The sequence below is a fragment of the Microcaecilia unicolor genome, chromosome 13 (assembly GCF_901765095.1).
Source record: "Microcaecilia unicolor chromosome 13, aMicUni1.1, whole genome shotgun sequence".
NCBI classification, from domain to species: domain Eukaryota; kingdom Metazoa; phylum Chordata; class Amphibia; order Gymnophiona; family Siphonopidae; genus Microcaecilia; species Microcaecilia unicolor.
Window position 1 is genome coordinate 28795579 of NC_044043.1, and position 23656 is coordinate 28819234.

The 23656-nt window shown below is 47.4% G+C and overlaps 1 long non-coding RNA gene across 1 annotated transcript in view; it reads left to right on the top strand.

The window, feature by feature from the left end:
• Positions 1–3129: 3129 nt before the first annotated feature.
• Positions 3130–23656, top strand: part of LOC115456719 — a 179080-nt gene continuing 158553 nt past the window's right edge. The window contains exon 1 of the long non-coding RNA XR_003939912.1: positions 3130–3179. This is a non-coding gene — a long non-coding RNA (uncharacterized LOC115456719). The remainder of the gene's footprint in view (positions 3180–23656) is intronic.

Genomic DNA, 23656 nt, shown 5'->3' on the forward strand with positions numbered 1-23656 from the left:
CGTTTTTGAGCTGGGCGATTTCATTTTCCATTATCGCTGAAAAGCAAAAACGCCCAGCTCACACCTTGGCGAATAACACATGGGCGTCTATTTTTTTTGAAAATACGGTTCACTCCGCCCCTTCACGGACCCGTTCTCGGAGATAAACGCCCATGGAGATAGGCGTTTCTGGTCGATTATGCCCCTCATAGTGTACCCCCCCCCCCCCCCCCGTGGTCTGGGTCCTCTCACTCATCTCTGTCTACCTGCTCGCTGAAGGCAGGCTGTTTCTCTCAACCACTCGAAGCCTCTCTCTGTAGCATCCCGCCCAGAAACAGGAAGTCCTGTCAGAGGAGGCAGGAAGCTACAAAGAGAAGCTTTGGGCAAGTTACAGAAGCAGCTAAAGACAAGTTCAGAGGGCTGAGACAGGTAGGTAGATTGAGCCGAGAATGAGAGAAAGTGGACCTTGGGAGGGAGAGGTGGTGCAGGAGTACTGGGAAAAGTAAGCAGGAAGCAGATCAGCATTCATGTATAACACTGCATGGGATTGGTAGCATGGAATGTTGCTACTATTTGGGTTTCCACCAGATACTTGTGACCTGGATTGGCCACTGTTGGAAACATGATTATGGACCCAGTATGGCTATTTTTATGTTCTCCCAGTGGCGTTCTGGGGGGGGGGGGGCGGTGGGTGCGGTCCGCCCCGGGTGCACACCGCTGGGGGGGGGGGGTGCCGCGTGCCTGTCCTTCGTTTGTTCCATGCTCCCTCTGACCCGGAACAGGTTACTTCCTTAAACCAATTAGGTCAGTGAGTTTTCCCTTCCCTGCACAGCCATCATCCCCGTATACTCAAAACAAAGCAATCAAACCTATGAGCTGCTGCATTCACATTGTCGTTCTTTATGTTGGTAGTATTTTTATTTAATCTTACTTATATTTTCAAACATGCCAACTTGTGCAGCATACGGATGTACACAGAGGAAGCATAAAAACGGGATAGCTTTTCATAGGTAGAGTAGTAATTTGTTATAAATCTTAATCAGTGGTCAGTTGGAGGGGCTGGTTACAGGGACATCCTAGCATGTGTTATATTCGTGCAGAGATTTTTTTTTTCTCCTGGTAATAGGCCACTAAAACAGACATAATGCTATGAGAATCAGGTGCTCAACATTCAGAGTTTCTATCTATTTATTTATTTATTTATGACATTCATATCCCACATTTAGCATGCATTAGGTTGAAACCTGGGAGCATTTGAAAGCTTTTTTAACCTGTGCCTAGATGGTTTGTGGGAACTTGTTCCTTCTGTTTTGAACAATGCAATGGTATATTATAAAAATGCACTTAATATTGTTTATTATTATTATTTACTACTGGTTGATCATATACAGCAGAAGTTAAGTAAGTCAACTTCATACTTTGTAATGTAATTTATAATAGCATTTTTCTCAGTCATTACCCAAATACAAATAAAATCATAATGTTAATTATATGACCATGTCTGCCTCTTATGGTAGCTTTTGTTAATTAAAGCCGTTTCAGAAAAATATTTTCAAGTGCAATTTTATTTCCTGCAAACAATACACCGCTAAAATACAAAATAGTTAGCAGCACAGTATTAATTGCCAAATGTATACAAAGTTGATTATTTTCAGTGGAAAATAAATCTGTTGGCTGCCTGCTATGTGAATATTCTATCACTGTTTAATTATTGCTACCAAGTATTACATATTTAGGGCACATGCCTTAAACATAGATTGTTTACATTTGTTTATCTATACCTTACATGCACATAGTATTGCTTATTAAACCCAAAGGCAAAACCAAAGTGTGGTTAAACAATTTGGTATAAACTGTGTTGTTTATGACTTTACTTACTATGAAATGCTTTGAGTCCTACTGATCTGTACATGTGTTGTGTTATTTTGGCGGGTGGAAACAGTCAGGTGGGATTATAGAGAGGGAGTACGGGATGGGAAGGGTTCTTGGGGTAAAAGTAAAAGTTTTTATTGTGCCATGTTGGATGGTTTACTGTTTTTTTTCTTGTTCTGTATGAAGCTTATCAACCAACATGTTTTGCTTTTAATAAAGATGATTAAGGCATAAAAATAATTTTTGGATGTTACTGAATTCTATTATTCTTTCTCACTGTATTTCCAGCTTTGGCACGGTATAAGCCATCACAAGAACAAAATATAAGAAAACCAATGGGCTGCATTAGGGGCTTATAGCCCATTTAGTTATGTTTCCACAAATGAGAGATCTGTTTGACAGAAACTATTTTTATTACTTTGACTTATAAACCACTTGTCCCTGAAACATGCTCAAACAACAGAATAATCCATTTGTTTATCTAAACGGTTAAGTTCTACAAAACAGATGAAGATGTGATTCCATGTGCCCCAATGAAAAGAGAGTTTAATTCTACTTCCATTTAATTTCAATATATTCCATCATCTTTATAACACCAGGCTTCCCAAGGTAGATTACAACAACATTTAAGATGAACCCATCAGGAAACAGGATATCCTCACTAAACTTTTGTCATCTCTATTGTATACAGTGTATTTATTTTTTAGTGTAGAAAAATGAGCACAAAATACTGAGTTTAAAATGGCTGTTTCTACCAGCTATAATCATTTTAAAGCTGTTTTTGTGATATTCCATTGTTATTTCATGATATTTGTATCTACATGTGGGAAGCTTTCAAATAAATTCAAAAGCTGTCCAATAAGTAAAAAAAAATCAACAAACAACTTTTGTCCTCCACCTTTTAAGGCACTGCCTATCCAATTGAAACAGCTTTAGACTTGTTACAGTGGACCAACAATAAAAAAAAACAAACGACAATGTAGATGTAGCAGCTCATAGGTTTGCTTGCTTTGTGGTGAGTAAACGGGGATGATGGCTGCGTTGGGAAGGGGAAACCCAGACTGTCCTAATTGGCTTCTTTGCTTACAATGAACTAGATAGGCTCACTTCCACTCCTGTTTATTAAACCTCCTTGGAAGGAAAGAGCTAGTCAGTTTCCCTGGGAACATGATCATTATATATTCCACTCCAGGGTTTGAGTGTTTCCTGCTAGTTCTCTTTTAGAAGCTTTCCTGAAACCAGACAGGAGACCATGGATTAGGACACAGCTGAGCAGAACCCTGAGCTCCCTGAAAACAACCCTTGGGGAAGATATGGACACCTTTTAAGTAGGTAGTCAGTTTGGGTTACTACTCTGTGATTTTGGCTTGCACTGACTTGTGGGACTCTGCACACCTCCCTGGGGATTTCTTTGTTGTTGTAGCTGAGAACAGTGAAAGATCTGTAGGTTGGGAAAGGTGGGGAGGGGGTTTTGCTGCCACAAGGCCCATTAACAAACTTTGCTGCGCTCCGTGGGGGCTGTCCCCACAGCTGGAACTGTTGTTTACAGTTGTATTCCGATGGTCTTTGAGGCTTTGCAACTTCGGAGACCCGGTTTGGGGTTCTGGACAGGGAGATTTACTGAACTGCTAAATTGCATTGAGTTTTGGACACGTTTTTTTGAACAAGAGCAGGTAAGAAACACCAGGCTCTGACTCGGACTGATACTGCAAAGTAGTACTGGTTTTTAGTTGATCCTAGAATATATTTGGACTTCTTTGGGGCAACTGAGATCTAGCCAACTTTTGGAAGAGTATAAAAGGAGGTGCTTTTTTTTTTCCCTGTGTTGACCCAGGGTTTCTTTTTTTTTTTTTTTTTTAGAAGATATCTTCAGTAGCTTTGAGCTTGTGTGGACTTTAGTTTCATTCCTATTGTTTGCCTGGAGCACAACACTGTATGCCAGGGCCAGTAAAGTTTCTTGGATACAGAATTTTTTAATACAGTGGTTCCCAAACCTGGTCCTGGAGACACCCCAGCCAGTCAGGTTTTCAGGATATCCACAATGACTATTCATGAGATAGATTTGCATGCACTGCTTCTACTGCATGCAAAATTGTCTCGTGACTATTCATTGTGGATATCCTGAAAACCTGACTGGCTGGGGTGCCTCCAGGACCAGGTTTGGAAACTACTGCTTTAATAGATGATCTAGCTGCCGTCCTTCTTGGAGTACTGCAGTGTTAAAGCATCTGCTGATTGTCTTGCTGTTTGCCAGCGAGTTTGAGGTACACCCTTCTGCCTTACACCGCACCTGCACAGTGCCCTGGTGTAACAACACTTATTTACATTCATGCACATAAGTGCAAGATGTGCACTCAGTGGTATTCTAAATGTGAGACTGCAAGGGGGTGTGTACAGGGTGCAGGGCATGGGTGTGTCAAACATGTAGGCACATAGGTTAAAGTGTTACATGTAGCCACACGCATGTAAACCTTCTATTGACACGGCGTAAGTGGGCACACCTAAATGCCAAGTTACGCTAGTACTCTATAACAGGATCTGGTGCCCAGATGCCATTATTGAATTTGCGCTTAGTGTGCTGCATTTTGGCACATAAGCACCACCATGCTAGGCGGAGGAGTGGCCTAGTGGTTAGGGACTTTGGTCCTGGAGAACTGAGGAACTGAGTTCGATTCCCACTTCAGACACAGGCAGCTCCTTGTGACTCTGGGCAAGTCACTTAACCCTTCATTGCCCCATGTGAGCCGCATTGAGCCTGCCATGAGTGGGAAAGCACAGGGTACAAATGTAACAAAATAAAAGACCAAAGGTCCATCAAGCCCAGCACTCCGTCTCTGACAGCAGCCAATCCAGGCCCCAAGAACCTGGCAAAAACCCCCAAATTTAATAACGATCAATGGACTTTTCCTTCAGGAATCTGTCCAGACCCCCTTTGAACTCAGCAAGGCCAGCTGCCGTCACTACCTTCTCCGGCAATGAGTTCCAGAGTCTAACCATGCGCTGAGTAAAGAAAAACTTTCTCCGATTTGTTTTAAACTTACCACATTCTAATTTCATCTTGTGTCCCCTGGTTCTATTATTGTTAGAAAGCGTAAACAAACGCTTCACATCTGTCCGCTGTACCCCACTCTTTATTTTGTAAACCTCTATCTAACTTTTAGCGCCCTTTATAGACTTGCCTCCCAAATGTGTATTTTAAAAACAAATATGCAAAATAAACTAGGAGAATTTGGAAAAATCCAAAAGCAAACCGAAAATTTTTTGGCCGTGCACATCCGTATTACATATCTCCAACACTGTAGTTGTAATTAAATGGCCTGAAAGCCTGGTATTACACTGTGAAAGCTTCTTGTAGAGCTGTTATCTGCAATCCTATGACCCTCAGAAGATTTCAAGTGAAGCAATTCTCATAAAGTTATTTATTTAAATTTTCTTTACTATTGTTTAAATTAATATCAGAACAGTTTACGAACCACATGAAGCTACAATGGGAGATGTGATCATTTTACTCAACAATTTTTACCAGAGCCTACATATAACTGAGGCCCATAAGGAGAAGTATTAGGTCATGAGGCACCTGGGACTCGCTCCCTAAAATTTAGGAACAGTTGAAAATCTGATCAGAGCCATGCCTTAGGGTAGCCATACTGGGTCAGACCAATGGTCCGTCCAGCCCAGCGTTCTGTTTTCCAAACAGTGGCCAAGCGAGGTCACACGTACCTGGCAGAAACCCAAATCGTGGCAACATTCCATACTACAAATCCCAGGGCAAGCAGTTGCCTCCCATGTCTGCCTTTGCTCCTGTCTTTAATTTCCAATATGAACTCTCTTGCTGAGTGTCAGGCCGAAAAGTATTCTAAAGTGATGGGACGAGACAGCTAAAAAAAACAACCTATGTTGTGAGGAACCCAACTTCACTTTGGGTACCGTGGGGAAAAAAAGCAAAAGATTCTCCTGCGAAGATCTAATACCCTTTCCCACTTTCTTCTTTCCCAGTTCCTTCTATCCTATTTTATGTAATTGTAATTGTATATCCATTGGCCTGGCGATCGCCTTATCAGTACATTGTAAGCCACTTTGAGTCCGCATGCATGTGGAAAAAAGGGGGGGGGGTATAAATGCATAAATAAATATTGCAGCTGTGCAATAGGGGATCAAAGCAGTGTAGGTAGGTTGATTCCTGTATAATACCCACAATGCACTAAAATCAGACTCTTAAACTAAGGGTCCCTTCTACTAAAGGGTGTTAAGCACTTACCCCTGGATTCTGTAGAGGTCACCCATACATGGGTGCAGATCCCAGATCCATGGGAAAACTAAGTAGTCAATTATGTGCTATCAATCAATTGGAGTTAATGAGCACTTAATTGGTGGTAATTAGGATTTAAGCACAGATCTGCCCTATTCTATAATATACATGCTTAAATCTCATAGTACACAACGCCAAAGGGGGCGTGGCTATGCAAGGGGCAGGGGTGGGTTAGAGGTGCGCCCAGAAATTAGGTGTAGTGCTATTGAATACCTGTATTTGTGCGCCTAACTGCCATTAGTTGGCATCAGTTATTCTAGACAGTATACCACTTGTAATACTTCTCATGTAATATAAGCGATAATGTGCCCTTGTAATTTGATATTTATTTAGATTTTGCTCACATCTTTTTCAGTAGTAGCTCAAGGTGAGTTACATTCAGGTACACTGGATATTTCTCTGTCCCAGGAGGGCTCACATTCTAATTTTGTACCTAAGGCAATGCAGGGTTAAGTGACTTCAGTGGCGTAGCTACGTGGGGCCTGAGGGGGCCGGGGCCCCCACAGATTCGCCCCCGGCCCCCCCTCCTGGCGAACCCGCCCCCGCTGCAGCCTACCTTTACTTTTGCTGGAGGGGGATCCCACTCCCCACCAGCCGACGTCTTCTCAGTCCTTCCTGCTCTTCAATTTGTTTGCTGACGTCCTGCACGTCAGACTCAGAGAACAGTTCTGTTCTCTGAGTCTGTACGTGCAGGACGTCAGCAAACAAATTGAAGAGCCGGAAGCGACTGAGAAGAAGACGTCGGCTGGCGGGGAGTGGGATCCCCCGCCAGCAAAAGTAAAGGTAGGCTGCAGCGGCGGCGGTTTCGCGGCGGGGCGGCGCCGGGGGGAGGGCTAAAATGTGCCCCCTCCCCCCGGGCTCTGGACCCCTCCCCCACGGGAGGCTGGCTACGCCCCTGAGTGACTTGCCCCATTATCACAAGGAGCAGCGGTGGGATTTGAACTGGCTTCCCTGGTTGTCAGCTGGTTCGATCTTACTCTGTTTAATTGGTCCCACTGCTTTAACTTAAAAGGTCCTCTATCATAATTTGAGTTTACACACCCAAACTATGTCGGTGCCTTTAGTGTCCCGTTAGTTGAGCAAAAATACATTTTTAAAAAATCTGAAATACGATGGCAAGTATTTGAAAAGATTCAGTTAGATGTGGAAGGAGGGGATCCTATAAAATTGCTAAATTATAAAGAGCAGAGGTGGATTTTCATTTTGGGGCCTCAATATGGAATTAGACTGGGCCTCCTTAATGTAGACAAGGTCTGTGATTGGTCCTCTAGCCAGTCTATTAAAATCTATTTAAGGATAGTAGCCGGTGCCGCCATTTTGTAAATTGTAATGTTATGAGTAAAGGCTGGCATGTGGTATTTAGGTGTTTGGTCTCAGTTTTTTGATTTGTTAGAAGAGAATTACATGAAATTTTAAATACTTTTTATTGTTTTTAGGTCCGCACCCTGATGCAGCTGGGGTTTCATATCATCATGCTGATCAATCCATAGACTGGTGGGTTGTGTCCATCTACCAGCAGGTGGAGATAGAGAGCAAACCTTTTGCCTCCCTATATGTGGTCATGTGCTGCCGGAAACTCCTCTGTATGTTCTCTATCTCAGCAGGTGGTGGTCACACACAGCAGCAGCTCTGGCTAGGTCTCCAAGCCTAATTTGTAGGTTTTGTTGAGTACCTGGGGTTGAGGGCTCTTCTTGAGCAAGTGCAAACCTGGTGGTGCCAGGTTCCTCCTTTTCTCCCCCCTCCCGCTGGCTCCGTTGAAAAAAAAAAAATTTTTGGACGTCCTTAAGGGCGTTTATTTCAACGTTTATTGCAGCTACTCACTGGGACACCAGTTCGTTGGAGCGAGAAGCAGGTAATTTTTACATTTTTGTAGCGGGCAGGGGGTTCCCCAATCGGTCTCCACGTGGCCTATGGCGTCGGAGGGCGAGGGCGCAAAGAATCGCTCCCCGGACCGCGTGTGCGCTTCTAGCGGGGATGCGGGGGTCTTAAAGTCTGATTCGCCCTTGTTGGGTGTCAGTTTGGAGGCCGGTCAGTGTCCCGGTTCTTCCTCCGGTGCGGCGGTTTTTCCCGCCATAAACGCCCATCCCCCGCTGCTCGCCTTCGCCATCTTGGCCGGCCACTCTGCTCGGACGGCTTCTTCTTGGGCCGCCCTTGAGCTGGGAGACGTTAATTCTATGGCCGCCCTTGATTTGGGCGAAGGCAAAAAAGCGGCCAAAGTTAAGCGCCGTTCTTCCCGCGTGGCTCCTTCGCGGAGTGTCGTGCCGGACGCCATTTTGGATGCGCGGCATGTTTCGCTCTTGCGAGCGCCGGTTGAGGGTGCGTCTAGGGCTGTGGCCCAGGCTGCTGAAGTGCACAATCTGGGGGGTTTCTCCCCCGAGTTCATTTTGCTGCTGCATCAGGCCTTCCTTATGCAAAACGCTGCCCCGGCTCCCTTGTCTGATAAAGGGGTTGAGGCCCCCGGAAGTAAACGCCCTCGGGTGGATTTCCAGGCCTTAGAGGACTCTGTCTCCTCTGATGTAGATGAGGGCAGCGTATCTGGGTTCTCCCAACGGTCCTTTGGGGATTCCTTGGAGGAGACGGATTCCCGCTCGGATGGAGCGGATGACCCCTCTGCAGCGCGGATTTTTCGCTCAGAGGACTTGCCCAACCTGTTAGTGCAGGCCATGAGCATTTTGAAGATTTCCTTTCCGGAGGACGTCTCTCCCTCAGCCCCTGTTGGCTCCGCCATTATGCTGGGGATGAAGCGCCCGCCTAGAACCTTCCACGTGCATGATGCCATGCACACCTTGATTTCGGCTCAATGGGATGTCCCGGAAGCGAGCCTCAAAGTGGCTAGGGCTATGTCCCGCCTCTATCCTCTGCCTGAAAGTGAACGGGAGGCCTTTCTTTGGCCTACCGTGGATTCTTTAATCACTGCGGTGACTAAGAAAACGGCGTTGCCGGTGGAAGGTGGCACGGCCCTAAAGGACGCCCAAGACAGAAGATTGGAGGCGGCCTTAAGGTCGTCCTTCGAGGCGGCTGCTTTAAGTTTGCAGGCCTCAGTTTGCGGCTCCTAAGTGGCCAGGGCATGCCTAACGATTGTGCAGCGGGCTTCCCCCTCGGATCCTTCCTTGAGGGCTGATTGGCCGGCCCTGGAATCGGGCTTGGCTTATTTGGCAGACTTGTTGTATGATGTCTTCAGAGCCTTGGCTAAAGGTATGGCTCAGACAGTCTCTGCGCGGCGGTGGCTTTGGCTGAAGCATTGGTCTGCTGACCACGCCTCTAAGTCCCGCCTGGCTAAGTTGCCTTTTAAAGGCAAGCTGCTCTTTGGGGTCGAGCTGGACAAAATTGTGACCGATCTCGGCACATCTAAGGGCAAGAGGTTACCAGAGGTCAGGGCTCGGGCCAGTGCTCGCCCCGGTAACTCCAGAGGATGGTTTCAGGAAGCCCGTCGGTACCGCCCGGGCATGTCGGGCTCCTCTGCCCCCTCTTCCTTCAAAAGGAACTTCTCCCCCAAGCAGCATTCCTTTCGCAGAGACCGCCGTCCCGGAGGTGCGCCCTCTGGTCCTCCCCCAGGGTCTCGTACCCAATGACGGGGCCCTGGTCCATGGCCCAGTGCAGATTGGAGGACGCCTGTCCTCGTTTCTGGGCGAGTGGACCAGAGTAACTTCAGACACTTGGGTGTTGGAGACGGCTACAAGCTAGAGTTCTGCCGACCCTTAAGAGACGGGTTTGTACTCTCTCCCTGCAAGTCTCCGGTCAAAGCTGTGGCAGTGCAGCAGACTTTGGACAATCTGATCCGCCTGGGTGCGGTCGTTCCGGTGCCAGAAAATCAGCTTGGCAAGGGACGGTACTCCATTTACTTTGTGGTACCAAAGAAAGGAGGTTCTGTACGGCCTATCCTCGACCTCAAAGGTCAATCGGGCCTTGAAAGTTCGGCACTTTTGCATGGAGACTCTCCGCTCTGTTATAGCGGCAGTGAAGGCAGGGGAGTTCCTGGCATCCTTGGACATCAAGGAAGCGTGTTTGCATATTCCCATCTGGCCTCCTCATCAACGCTTTCTGCGTTTTGCAGTCCTGGGCTGACACTTCCAGTTCAGAGCCCTCCCGTTCGGGTTGGCTACTGCTCCGCGGACCTTCTCCAAAGTAATGGTGGTCATCGCGGCCTTCCTGCGAAAGGAAGGAGTACAAGTCCATCCTTATCTGGACGACTGGTTGATCCGAGCCCCCTCTTTTATGCAGAGTGCGGCAAAGCTGTGGACCGGGTGATTGCTCTTTTGAGCTCCCTGGGGTGGATCATCAACTGGGAGAAAAGCCAGCTGCGCCCGACTCAGTCCCTGGAGTATCTGGGAGTTCGTTTCGACACCCAAGTGGGCAGAGTGTTCCTGCCAGACAATCGGATTGTCAAGCTTCAGGCTCAGGTGGACCAGTTCCTAGTAGCCTCTCCTCTTCGGGCTTGGGACTATGTGCAGCTGTTGGGCTCTATGACGGCCACGATGGAAGTAGTGCCCTGGGCCAGGGCTCATATGAGACCACTACAACACTCTCTGCTGCAGCGCTGGACTCCAGTGTCGGAGGATTATGCTGTGTGCCTTCCCTTGGACCCAGCAGTGCGCAAGGCGCTGAGCTGGTGGCTGAAGACAGACAAGTTGTCTGCAGGGATGCCTCTTGTGACCCCGGAGTGGATTGTCGTCACGACGGACGTCTCTTTGACGGGCTGGGGAGCCCACTGCTTGGGAAGGACAACGCAGGGGCTCTGGTCTCCTGTAGAGGCAAAGTGGTCTATCAACCTCCTGGAACTCAGAGCCATTCGGTTGGCGCTTTTGGAGTTCCTTCCGGTACTGGCGTTGAAGCCAGTACGGGTCCTGTCGGACAATGCCACGGCTGTGGCCTATGTCAACCGCCAGGGAGGTACCAAGAGCGGCCCTCTAGCCAAGGAGGCCATGAATCTATGCCAGTGGGCGGAAGCAAACCTGGAACAGCTGTCAGCGGCCCACATTGCCGGAGTCATGAATGTCAAGGCGGACTTTCTCAGTCGCCATACCTTGGATCCCAGAGAGTGGCAGTTATCGGCTCAGGCGTTCTTGGACATCACGAAGCGCTGGGGCCAGCCGAGCATAGATCTGATGGCGTCATCGGCCAATTGCCAAGTGCCGCGCTTTTTCAGCAGAGGACGGGACCCTCGATCTCTGGGAGTAGATGCTCTTCTCCAACAGTGGCCGACACAGGAGCTTCTCTGTGTGTTTCCGCCCTGGCCCATGTTGGGCAGGGTACTAGACCGGGTGGCAAAGCATCCGGGCCGGATAATCCTGGTGGGTCCGGACTGGCCCAGACGTCCCTGGTATGTGGACTTGATCAGGCTCTCAGTGGACGACCCTCTGCGGCTGCCTGTGGAGCAGGGCCTGTTGCATCAGGGTCCCGTGGTGATGGAGGATCCCTCCCCCTTTGGTCTTACGGCCTGGCTATTGAGCGGCAGCGTCTGAGGAAGAAGGGCTTCTCAGACAAGGTCATCGCCACTATGCTGAGAGCGAGGAAGCGCTCTACTTCTACTGCTTACGCCAGGGTTTGGCGTACCTTTGCAGCGTGGTGTGAAGCAGGCTCACTTTCTCCCTTCACTGCTCCAATTTCTTCAGTGTTGGCGTTCCTGCAAGAAGGTCTGGAGAAAGGCCTGTCGCTCAGTTCCCTTAAAGTCCAGGTAGCGGCTCTGGCTTGCTTCAGGGGCCGCCTGAAGGGTGCTTCCCTGGCTTCGCAGCCAGATGTGGTGCGTTTTCTCAAGGGAGTTAATCACCTGCGCCCTCCTCTGCACTCAGTGGTGCCTGCGTGGAATCTCAACCTGGTGCTAAGAGCCTTGCAGAAGCCGCCTTTTGAACCCTTGTCGAGGACATCTCTGAAAGACCTGACGTTGAAAGCAGTCTTTTTGGTGGCTATCACTTCAGCCAGAAGAGTTTCCGAGCTCCAGGCCCTATCATGTCGAGAGCCTTTTCTGCAGTTCACTGAGGCAGGAGTGACTATTCGCACAGTGCCTTCCTTCCTGCCCAAGATTTTCTCACTTCCATGTGAATCAGCAGCTCTGTCTCCCATCCTTTCATAGGGAGGACTACCCAGAGGAGTACTCTGCTCTCAAATATCTAGATGTGAGACGAGTCATCATCAGATACTTGGAAGTGACCAATGATTTCCGGAAGTCGGATCATCTGTTTGTCCTGTTTGCAGGTCCTCGTAAGGGTCTGCAGGCTGCTAAGCCTACAGTGGCAAGATGGGTCAAGGAAGCCATTGCAGCGGCTTATGTGGCCGCGGGGAAGGTGCCGCCTATCCAGCTGAAGGCTCACTCCACTAGAGCTCAGGCGGCCTCGATGGCAGAGGCCGGGTCCGTCTCCTTGGAAGAGATTTGCAAGGCGGCAACTTGGGCATCGGCCCATACCTTCTCCAGGCATTACCGCTTGACTGTGGCTGCTGGGGCGGAGGCCCGGTTTGGAGCTTCAGTGTTGCGGTCAGGGATTTCAATGTCCCGCCCTGGGTGAGTACTGCTTCGGTACATCCCACCAGTCTATGGATTGATCAGCATGATGATATGGAAGGTAAAATTATGTATCATACCTGATAATTTTCTTTCCATTAATCATAGCTGATCAATCCCTCCCAGATATCTGTACTGGTTATATTCTGGTTGCATTTCAGGTTCAAGTTTAGTCTTCAGTTCCTGTTCAGGAGGACTTCGTGTTCAAGTTTTTTCAATTGGATTCTTCAAGAGTTGAGACGATTTTGTGTTACAGTGAGCTGCTGCATTCCTCTCCCCTCCGTTTTACGGGGCTGGATTGAGACCTAAATTCTGCCAGCGCTCCCTCCCGCTTCGTGCGGCTGTAGGGCAGCTTTGTACCCCTCCCGCTTCAGCGGTGTTAGGGTCAGTCAGCTCCTCCCGCGGTTGCGGTTGCAGGATAAGCCAGATCCCCCCGCATCGGCGGGGTGGTGTCCCTCCCCCGCTCTGCGGGGATGAGCTGGACGGATTCCCCTCCCCCAATTGTGTGGGGATGAGCTGGGTTAATTCCCCTCCCCCGTTTCGGCGGTGGTGAGCTGGGCAGAGTGTCCCTTTGTGGGAGTAATTCTCTAAGTGCTGAGTCCTGCGGATGGAGCTTTGATATCGACATACTGAGGAGTTTCCGGCAGCACATGACCACATATAGGGAGGCAAAAGGTTTGCTCTCTATCTCCATCTGCTGGTAGATGGACACAACCCACCAGTCTATGGATTGATCAGCTATGATTAATGGAGAGAAAATATCAGGTATGATACATAATTTTACCTTAATACCCTGAAAACGTGGTCTGTGTAGGCAGCGGATCTGGAGACCTGCTATAAAAGTTAAGTAGCTAAATACTTTTGACTTGGTTCTTAAAAAACGTGAGCGAAGAGTAAAGTGTTTATATATTAAGTAAAATAGAGCCTGCATTAAAAGATTTCTTATGACCGATGAGGAGGCAGGCGAATTATGAGCAGGTAGTTCATGTGAAAAGTCATTGCTGAGGTAATTGATCTAATTACCTTTCATTGCGTGAGTGCTGAGCGTTTGGCCCAACTTAAGCGCAACATGTGCACTGAACTACTATAAAGGACATTCCACGCAGCATTCCCTTTACAGAATACTAGCTTAGTGTGAATCATGCCATTGCCTAGCTTTGGGTGCAACTTATTGAATCTAGCCTGATAGGCATGAATTAGTGCATGTCAACTGCTTTTGTACTAGCACGCCAATTCTGCAGGGTGATTAGCAGTTAGCATGCACCAATTCATTTGGTAAGTGCATTTTGTGTTTGGGGGGGGGGGGGGGGGGGGGGGGGGGGGGTAAGAACTAGGCAGGGCTTGGATGAGGAATTGATGTGAATAGCATATTAGAGTTGGGTTGGAAACATGAGAAAGGCTGTCCAGTGTGCTGTTAGCATGTGATCACATGGTAATTGCAGAAAATAGACGGGGCACGCCCTCAACAATTAGCATGCAGCCTTTGCATTTAGGGTATGTTAATTTTTGCTGTTAAGGCACATTAAGGGGTGAATTCTATGAACTGCACCTAAAAATTCAGCACCGAAGGAAAAACACTTGTGCTGTTCTATAAGCCACACCTAAAGCTAGGTATGGGTTTATAGAATAGAGGTTAAGTCCTGAAGATTACGTGTAAGTTTAGACATGTCCATTAGCACCAGTGAAAACATGGTGCAAATGCCCTGCCTACATTTACACGTGGAACTCCCTCATTCAGTAATTGCGTGTGTAACCCAAAACCATACCCACAATTTGCCTGTGACCATCCCATTTCCTTGCCCCCTTTTTTGGGGCATGCATAAAATTTACGCATGGCTCACTCACCTAAATTTTACGTTTGTACATGAGTCCAATTAGTGCCAATAATTGCTTGTCAGCCAGTTATGGGCTCTAAGTGGCTCTATTCAGTTAAATTGGGTGCATGCTCAAATATGCAAACGCAATTTTTAGCAACTTTTATAGAATTAGGGGGTAAGTGCAAGACCTTAGCACACTTGAGTAGAGGAACCCCTCAATCTGACTTTGGATTGGGGGCCAATGTTGTTCAAGTAGTAGGGGAATTGCCTTGCATTAGATAACATGGACAGTAGCATAGGTGTCAGCTTTGTGGGTACTTGTTCACACCCAGTATTGAGCAAACTTCTCGACTTTGTCCAGGGAAGAGCAATTTTTGTTATGTGTAGCACGCTCAATCATTTTGAAACCTCCCATGGACAGCAGTAGTTTGTATGAACTGTAAGCTTGTGGGGGAGGGGTCTTTTACTAAGCCGCAGTAGCATTTTTAGCTCGTGGTAGAAATCAGCTGGCGGTAAACGCCAAGACGCCCATTATATTCCTGTGGGTGTTTTGGTGTTTACCACCAGCTGATTTCCACCACGAGCTAATAATGCTACTGCGGCTTAGTAAAAAAACCTCTTTATTTGGTATAGTGAATTTCCTGCGTTGAAGTAATCCTGGCCTGTAACGACGAGTGTATGCAGTTTTTTGTTGTTTTCAACACCCAAGAATCCAAAAACTGCTTAAGAGAGCTTCTTTGCTAGAGTTTTCAGGTGAGTTTTAAGTGAAAATCAGTTTCTAGCAGACAGATGCTGATTAATCGTTAGACTTTCTGCAACTTGTTTAAGAGCTGAAGCTGTAGGGAACATTTTTCCTCTGAAAGGGAAATGACTTTGCACAGTCCCCTTTTTTTTTTTTTAATAGTCCTTGTTGAATCAGCATACATGTAGCTCTGACTTGAGAGAAAAAAATATGAGGCCATCGAGGGTTGATGGAAAGCCAGTCTTCATTTGTCAACATTAATCTACCTTCCTGGAGTTGGTTGAATCGAAGGCTTTGACATCTGTCAACTGAAAAACAACAGCAACAGAAGAGTCTGGAGGATGTGGAAAAATAGAATTCATTTTCTTCAAAAGGCTGTATACATACTTCACTCTTTTATATTTGTTATTCTGTGTTGTAGCTGCTGAAATGAGGACTAGCATCTTTCCCCTCTTCCCCCATCATGTTTCTTTTTCATCTTACAGAGTGCTTCTGGGAATGAGCACACCGAGGGGGTCTTTTACTAAAGATTAGCTCAAGTTATCTGCATCAAGGCCCATTGGAATAAAATAGGCCCTGCTGCAGGTAACTTGAGCTAATCTTTAGTAAAACACTCCCCCAAAGTCTTACGCTGCAAGAAGGCATCAAGGTGGGTTGTTCTGATGGATCAGTTTACTCTAGAGCCCCACCCCCTTTACTTCCATTAGTCATTGGTCTGGATTGAGTTTTAGATGTCTCACATATTTTGTACCTTTTGATAAGCATGTGGAGAGCTAAAGGGGGGGGGCGGGGCTATATTTCAACACGTACAACGTGCCAACTTCTATAATGAAAAGTATGGACCCGGAATTCAGCAGGTGACAATCGGCAATTTGCTGACTAGCGATGGCATTAAACCCGGAAATTCAATGCCAGGCCATATCTGGGCACCAGCATTGAATTTTCAAGATTCCAGAGCCAGCTAACACATAGCCGGTTAAGTGCGATATTCTGCCTTTCACAAAGCAGATCACAAAAAAACAAAACATTCACAATAAAATACAAAATAAAATCAACAGAAACACAAAATGCAGTCTAAAAAAACAGCAACCACTGCAGGGATCATAGACTTCAATTTAGACAGTAAACACAACTTTAAAAAGGACCTACTGCCCTGTCCAATCCAGTAAATGTTCAAACAGATTTCCCCCTGCAAGACCTGCGGTGTTGTGCAGCCTCACAGCTACCTGTGGCAGTGTCGCACACAAGTATACAACATCAATATTTCCTTTAAACTTCTCGCCTTATACGGTTGGCTGCCTGGAAGATTGGCCACTGTTGGAAACAAGATGCTGGGCTTTATGGACCTTTGGTCTGTCCCAGTATGGAAATACTTATGTACTTATGTATTTAAGGGTAGTAGCCGGTGCTGCCAAAGCAGAGACAGCCTAAGCTTGTAACCACTGTCCTCCCAAATACTGAGCTGTGGTCAGTTGAACGCTCATAAATTGATTCCAACAAATCCTGAACCGTACATTAAAAAGATATCCAACACCATCTCTTTTTTTCCTCTTCCTTCTTCTCAGCTCTTAACCTTCAACATTTCCTTCCTTCCATTCGTCCCTCTCCTTTCTATCTGAGTACATCTCACCTTCATCGCTGTCGTCATACCTCTCCTACTCTTCTCTGTATTCTCTTGCTCCTTCTCCTGCTCTCCGCTGGGGACATTAATCCCAATCCTGGTCCTCCACATCAGCTCTCATCCTATTTGTGCAGGTCACACCGTGATATCTCCAATCTAATTTCTGTTCCTCTCCTCCCCCCCTTCTTCTCTGCCTTTCTCTTGTGCTCTGTGGAATGCCCGCTCTGTCTGTAACAAACTTTCCTACATCCATGACCTCTTTATCTCTCATACTCTCCATCTGCTTGCCTAACTGAAACTTGGCTTTACCCTGAAGACTCTGCTTCAGTCGCGGCCCTATGCCATGGTGGTTATCTTTTCTCCCATACTCCTTGCCTGGTTGGCCGCGGAGGTGGTGTCGGGCTACTACTTTCACCCTCTTGTAGATTTCAACCTCTTCTTGCACCTCAGTCTTACTGTTTTTCTTCCTTTGAAGTCCACTCCATCCGTCTGTTTGCTCCTCTGCCTCTCCGAGTAGCAGTCATTTATCGACCCCCTGATAAGTCACTGACTTTGATGCCTGGCTTTCCTTCTTTCTTGAACCTTCATCTCCTTCCCTCATTCTTGGAGATTTTAACATTCATGCTAATGATCCCTCTGACTCTTATGCTTCTCAGTTACTTGCTTTAACATCCTCTTTCAATGTTCAACTGTGCTCCACTGCCCCTATTTACCAGAATGGCCACTGTCTTGATCTTATCCTCTTCTCAAACTGCTCACTCTCCAGTTCCTGTGCCTCAACTCTTCCCCTCTCTGATCATCATCTGATAAATTTCACACTTTAAACACCCTCCTCCCCAGTCCCATCCAATGTTAACCAACACATTTAGGAATCTTCAGGCTATTGACCCTTCTACTCTGTCCTCTAGTGTTTCAGATCTCTTCTCTACCACTATGTTATCCAAGTCTGTCAATGAGGCTGTCTCTTCCTATAATACTATTCTCTCCTCTGCTCTGGATACTCTCGCTCCTCCCATTCCCCGTTCTGTAAAACGTACCAAACCCCAGCCTTGGCTGACCTCTAGAATCCGCTACCTACGTTCCTGTGCCCACTCTGCCGAACGCCTTTGGTTGAAATCCCATGCCCATGCTGACTTCATACATTTCAGATTCTTGCTGTCCTCCTTCCAGTCTGCTCTTTTACTTTCCAAAGAGGACTATTACATCCAGTTGACAAATTCTCTTTGCTCAAACCCTCAACGTCTCTTTGCCACACTGAACTCTCTCCTCAAAGTGCCTTCACCTCCAACTCCCCCTTCACTTTCTCCCCAGACTCTGGCTGAGTACTTTCATGATAAGGTTCACAAGATTAAACTTGAATTCTCAACCAGGTCACCTCTACCTCTCTTTTCCCTTAGTCCATTCTCTCAACTCTCCAACCCCTGCCTCCTTTTCTGAAATCACTGAAGAGGAAACTACACATCTTCTTTCCTCCTCGAAACTAACTACCTGTTCCTCTGATCCTATTCCCACCCATCTACTTAACGCTATCTCTCCTACTGTCATCCCTTTTATCTGTCATATCCTCAATCTTTCACTTTCCACTGCGACTGTTCCTGATGCCTTCAAACATGCTGTAGTCACACCACTCCTTAAAAAAATTTCATTGGACCCTACCTGTCCTTCCAACTATCGCCCCATCTCCCTCCTCCCTTTCCTATCCAAGATACTTGAACGTGCTGTTCACCGTCGTTGCCTTGACTTCTTTCATCTCAAGCTATTCTTGATCCACTTCAATCTGGCTTTTGCCCCTTTCATTCAACCAAAACAGCGCTTGCTAAAGTCTCCAATGATCTGTTCCTGGCCAGATCCAAAGAGCTCTATTCTATCCTCATCCTTCTCGATCTATCTGCTGCTTTTGACGCTGTTGATCACAGCCTACTCCTTGATACGCTGTCCTCACTTGGATTTCAGGGCTCTGTTCTTTCCTGGTTTTCTTCTTATCTCTCCCAGCGTACTTTTAGTGTATACTCTGGTGGATCCTCCTCTACTTCAATCCCACTGTCAGTTGGTGTACCTCAGGGCAGGGGCGTATCTGCGTGGGGCCTCAGGGGCCTGGGCCCCCGCAGATTTTGCCCTGGACCCCCCTACCGCCATCAACCCTCCCCCGCTGCCATTGCTTACCTTTGCTGGCGGGGGGCCCCAACCCCCGCCAGCCGAGGTCCGCTTCCACCTGCCGCTGCCTTAAAAACTACTTCTTCAGCCGGCGGGGGACCCCAAACCCCCGCCAGCCGCCCCGAGGTGTTTAAAATTCATCTTCGGCCTCCGTGGCCGTGCTGCTGTTGATAGGAGCTGTTGAATCCACTTCGGAGTCTGACGTCGTTGTACGTGCTGCGACGTCAGACTCTGAAGTGGATTCAACAGCTCCTATCAACAGCAGCACGGCCACGGAGGCCGAAGATGAATTTTAAACACCTCAGGGCAGCTGGCGGGGGTTTGGGGTCCCCCGCTGGCTGAAGAAGTAGTTTTTAAGGCAGCGGCAGGTGGAAGCGGACCTCGGCTGGCGGGGGTTGGGGCCCCCCGCCAGCAAAGGTAAGCAACGGCAGCGGGGGAGGGTTGGCGGCGGGAGGGGGGTGGAGAGAGTCATTGGTGGCGGTGGGGGCTCTGACAATGGCGGGGGGGGTCGGTGGCGGGGGGGGGGGCTAAAATGTGCCCCCTCCCTCTGGCTCTGGCCCCCCCTACCGCCGGAGTCCAGATACGCCCCTGCCTCAGGGATCTGTCCTGGGACCTCTTCTTGTCTCCATCTATACTTCTTCCCTTGGTACTCTGATCTCATCCCATGGTTTTCAGTATCATCTTTACGCTGATGACTCCCAGATCTACCTCTCCACACCAGAAATCTCAGCAAGAATCCAGGCCAAAGTATCAGCCTGCCTGTCTGACATTGCTGCCTGGATGTCTCACCTCCATCTGAAATTAAACGTGACCAAGCTTCTTATCTTTCCACCTAAACCAACCTCTCCTCTTCCCCCATTCTCTATTTCTGTGGATAAAACTCTCATTGTTCCTGTCTCATCAGCTCGTAACCTTGGGGTCATCTTCGACTCCTCCCTCTCCTTCTCTGCACATATTCATCAGACTGCTAAAACCTGTCATTTCTTTCTCTCTAATATCACCAAAATTCGCCCTTTCCTTTCTGAGCACACTACCAGAACCGTCATCCACACTTTTTATCACCTCTCGCTTATTATTGCAACTTGCTTCTCACAGGTCTCCCACTTAGCCATCTCTCTTCTCTTCAATCTGTTCAAAATTCTGCTGCACGACTAATATTCGACCAATGTCGCTATGCTCATATTAGTCCTCTCCTCAAGTCACTTCACTGGCTTCCTATCCGTTTCCGCATACAGTTCAAACTCCTCTTATTGACTTATAAGTGCGTTCACTCTGCAGCTCCTCAGTACCTCTCCACTCTCATCTCTCCCTACACTGCTCCCCGGGAACTCCGTTCATTGGGTAAATCTCTCTTATCTGCACCCTTCTCCTCCATCCCTAACTCCAGACTCCGTTCTTTTATCTTGCTGCACCATATGCTTGGTATAGACTTCCTGAGCCGGTACATCAAGCTCCATCTCTGGCCGTCTTCAAATCTAAGCTAAAAGCCCACCTTTTTGATGCTGATTTTAACTTCTAACACTTATTCACTTGTTCAGAACCCTTATTTTATCATCCTCACTTTAATATTCCCTTATCTCTTATTTGGCCTGTTTGTCTGTCCTAATTAGATTGTAAGCTCTGTCAAGCAGGGACTGTCTCTTCTTGTTCAAGTGTACAGCACTGCGTACGTCTAGTAGCGCTATAGAAATGATAAGTAGTAGTAGTAGATCTTACAAACTTAGACATCTCTGCATTTACTCTCCTCCTGAGGTGCTCAATAACTTTAACACTCCTGGCCTCTCTCTACACCAATCTGGGACCACACTACCCAGGTACAAGGAAAATGGCATGCAAGTAAAATAAAATTGCACTGAATATGCCTTTCACCCTACATAAATCATTATCCCCCCAGATGAACCAAAATTAAATCAGGATAAGAAAAACATTGAGCCTCCAGTAAAGTCTGCAGAAGTTGTTCCCATTGCATCCCACACAGTTCCAGACACTGAATGTTGACGCTGAATTTAGAGCGGCCAATATTTGACCCCACCCCAGTGAGATTCTGCCGCATGCTTCCCAGCCCAAAATATAAAGGAGTGCCCACAAAGCCAACGTAGATGTTCACAGGCAAAGTATTCAGCACAGAAGTTTGAGTGTACATCCTGAACACAGCTCAAATATCTATTGGACACCCAACGTCCAAGGCAGCGAATGAATGCTGGTGACCCATCCCTGCAGCAAAGGATGCTGCTGTAATCGAAAAGAGTGCATCCCAAATAAGGAAAGGTCCAAACCCAAAGCGTTCTTAAGCATTGCAGCAAATTGAAAATGAGTTGAAAGAACACCATCGGCGTGGAGAAGCCAAAATAGGCCACCCCCACAACACCGGACATTTATTTTATTCATTTAGATTTTTGCTCACACCTTTTTCAGTAGTAGCTCAAGGTGACTTACATTCAGGTACTCTGGATATTTCTCTGGCCCAGGAGGGCTCACAATCTAAGTTTGTACCTGAGGCAATGGAGGGTTAAGTGACTTGCCCAAGATCACAAGGAGCAACAGCGGGATTTGAACCGGCCGCCTCTGGATTGCAAAACCGGTGCTCTAACCACTAGGCCACTCCTCCACTCATGTAGCAAAGTGTGCTGACTTATGTAGCCGGTGCCAAACCCCCTCCCCAATTGATGGGTTTTGAAGCACCAAATACCAACTGTAGATCTGTAGGGGTCAACAGCACATCAGACAAGAGACCCGTCCAGCCCATCGCTTTCTTAGAAGAGGCAACCAATTCACTCACCTGCAGCACTTAAAAAAAAAAAAAAAAGCCACAGAAAATGCCAAGCAGAAAAGACTTACTTCAAAGGAAGAAGAACAAAGATGCACTAACACACCTAATAAGGTCTCTAAAGTCTCAGGTAATATAGGGAAACACACCATCCAGGCCTGTGAAGCCTCTCCTCTCCCCCCCCCCCCCAGCCCGAATATACCCTGACAGCAGCTTTCTAATTAAAAAGGAAGCCGTAGGGTCTAGCCATCTCTGCAACTTGAAGGCAAAGGCCACTCCTGCTAAAGACTAGGTCACCAACCCAGGTGACCGACCCACCACTTTAGCAAACAAAAATAATTGCAGACACCACTCCCCTCCAAAGTGCTGCAAAAATCTCTGATATAGCAACCACCTAGCACAGTACGCTTTCCAAGTACTGGGTGCAAACGAATAACGTTGAGCACTGTAAAGATTCCAGGAATCACTCCCACAAAGCCGCATGGCTGTCGGTGCCTCGTCCGCCCCAGGAGGCAACATTTGAAAATACACCCACTGGAAGCAAGAAAGATCATCGGCAATTTCATAATAATGTCCAGGCACATGCCACGCTTCTAACATTAAATTCAATTGAAGACCAGACAGAATCATCAGACGCATCAACTGAACCAGGAATGTGCAACATACGGATTGCTGGTTCAGTGTCTGAACCACTGCAACATTATCAGAGTACAGAATCGTCCTCCTGTTCCCACAATTCGAACGCTACCCAAACAGGAAACAACTCAAGCAAGGCCACATTTGCACACCATCCCTTATCCCACCACCAATCCAGCCAACCCTGGAGCACAGCAAACCCCTTGAAAGTAGATGCCAAAGCCATAACCCCCCCTCCCCCCCTGCTGCATCAGTAAACAATTGTAAATCAGTAGCAGATGCAGGAGGTGGAGGCCAGACACACACCCCATTAATACTGGACAAGAAGGCCTACCATAACAGGAAGTCATCCCTGACGTCCCAAGAAATGCGAACATGACGATGCTTCTTCAGCACCCCTCTGGTCAAAAGCGCCAAAGATGGGAAAAACCCTGCCCATTGGAATCGCTGTCGACGCAAAATTAAAGCGGCCTACTAACGACTGAATTTCACCCAACGCCAATTTTCTCTTTCAGAGAGCTACATCAGTCTCTGCCCTCAGGGCTTGCACTTTGTAACCAGGAAATCGAGACTCCATCCACTCAGAATCCAGCTCAACCCCCAAAAAGACTAACCAGGAGCAAGGCCCCTCAGATTTCTCTTCAGCCAATGGAACGCCTAGCTCCTGTACCACACCACAAAAAGCAGCCAGCAATGCTCTTCGTTGAATAGAGCAAGCTGCTCCCCCAAACAAAAAATTGTCCAGGTAATGCACAATGGATGAACACCCGTAGCGCTGCTCAGTCACCCAATGGATAACAGGGAAAAAGCCTCAAAATAGGCACAGGAGACCAAGCACCCCATTGGCATACGTTTGTCAAACTGAAAGCCTAATAAATGAAATGAAGTAGGATGCACTGGGAGCAAACAGAACGCAGACTCAATATCTGCCTTTGCCATCAGCGCACCTACCTCTGCCAAGATGACATAAAATGTCAGTTGCCCGGTCAAAATACGCATACTGTACTGAATAAAAACAGGGGTCAATGAAAGAATAACACTCTGAGCCAGTGGGAAAGACAAATTATGAATTAAATGTACTTGCCAGGCTCCTCCTTGTGAATAAGAAAGCAGATTGTCAAAAGGAGTTCCTTGGTATAATACTACTTCCGTCTCTCTCTTCTGTTACCAACCTTTGTCTACTGTTTCTGAAGTTGCTTCACCAGTGCTGACTAGTGCTTAATTCCTAACTACGATTTTGCCTGCTGATTCTATGTCGTTCCC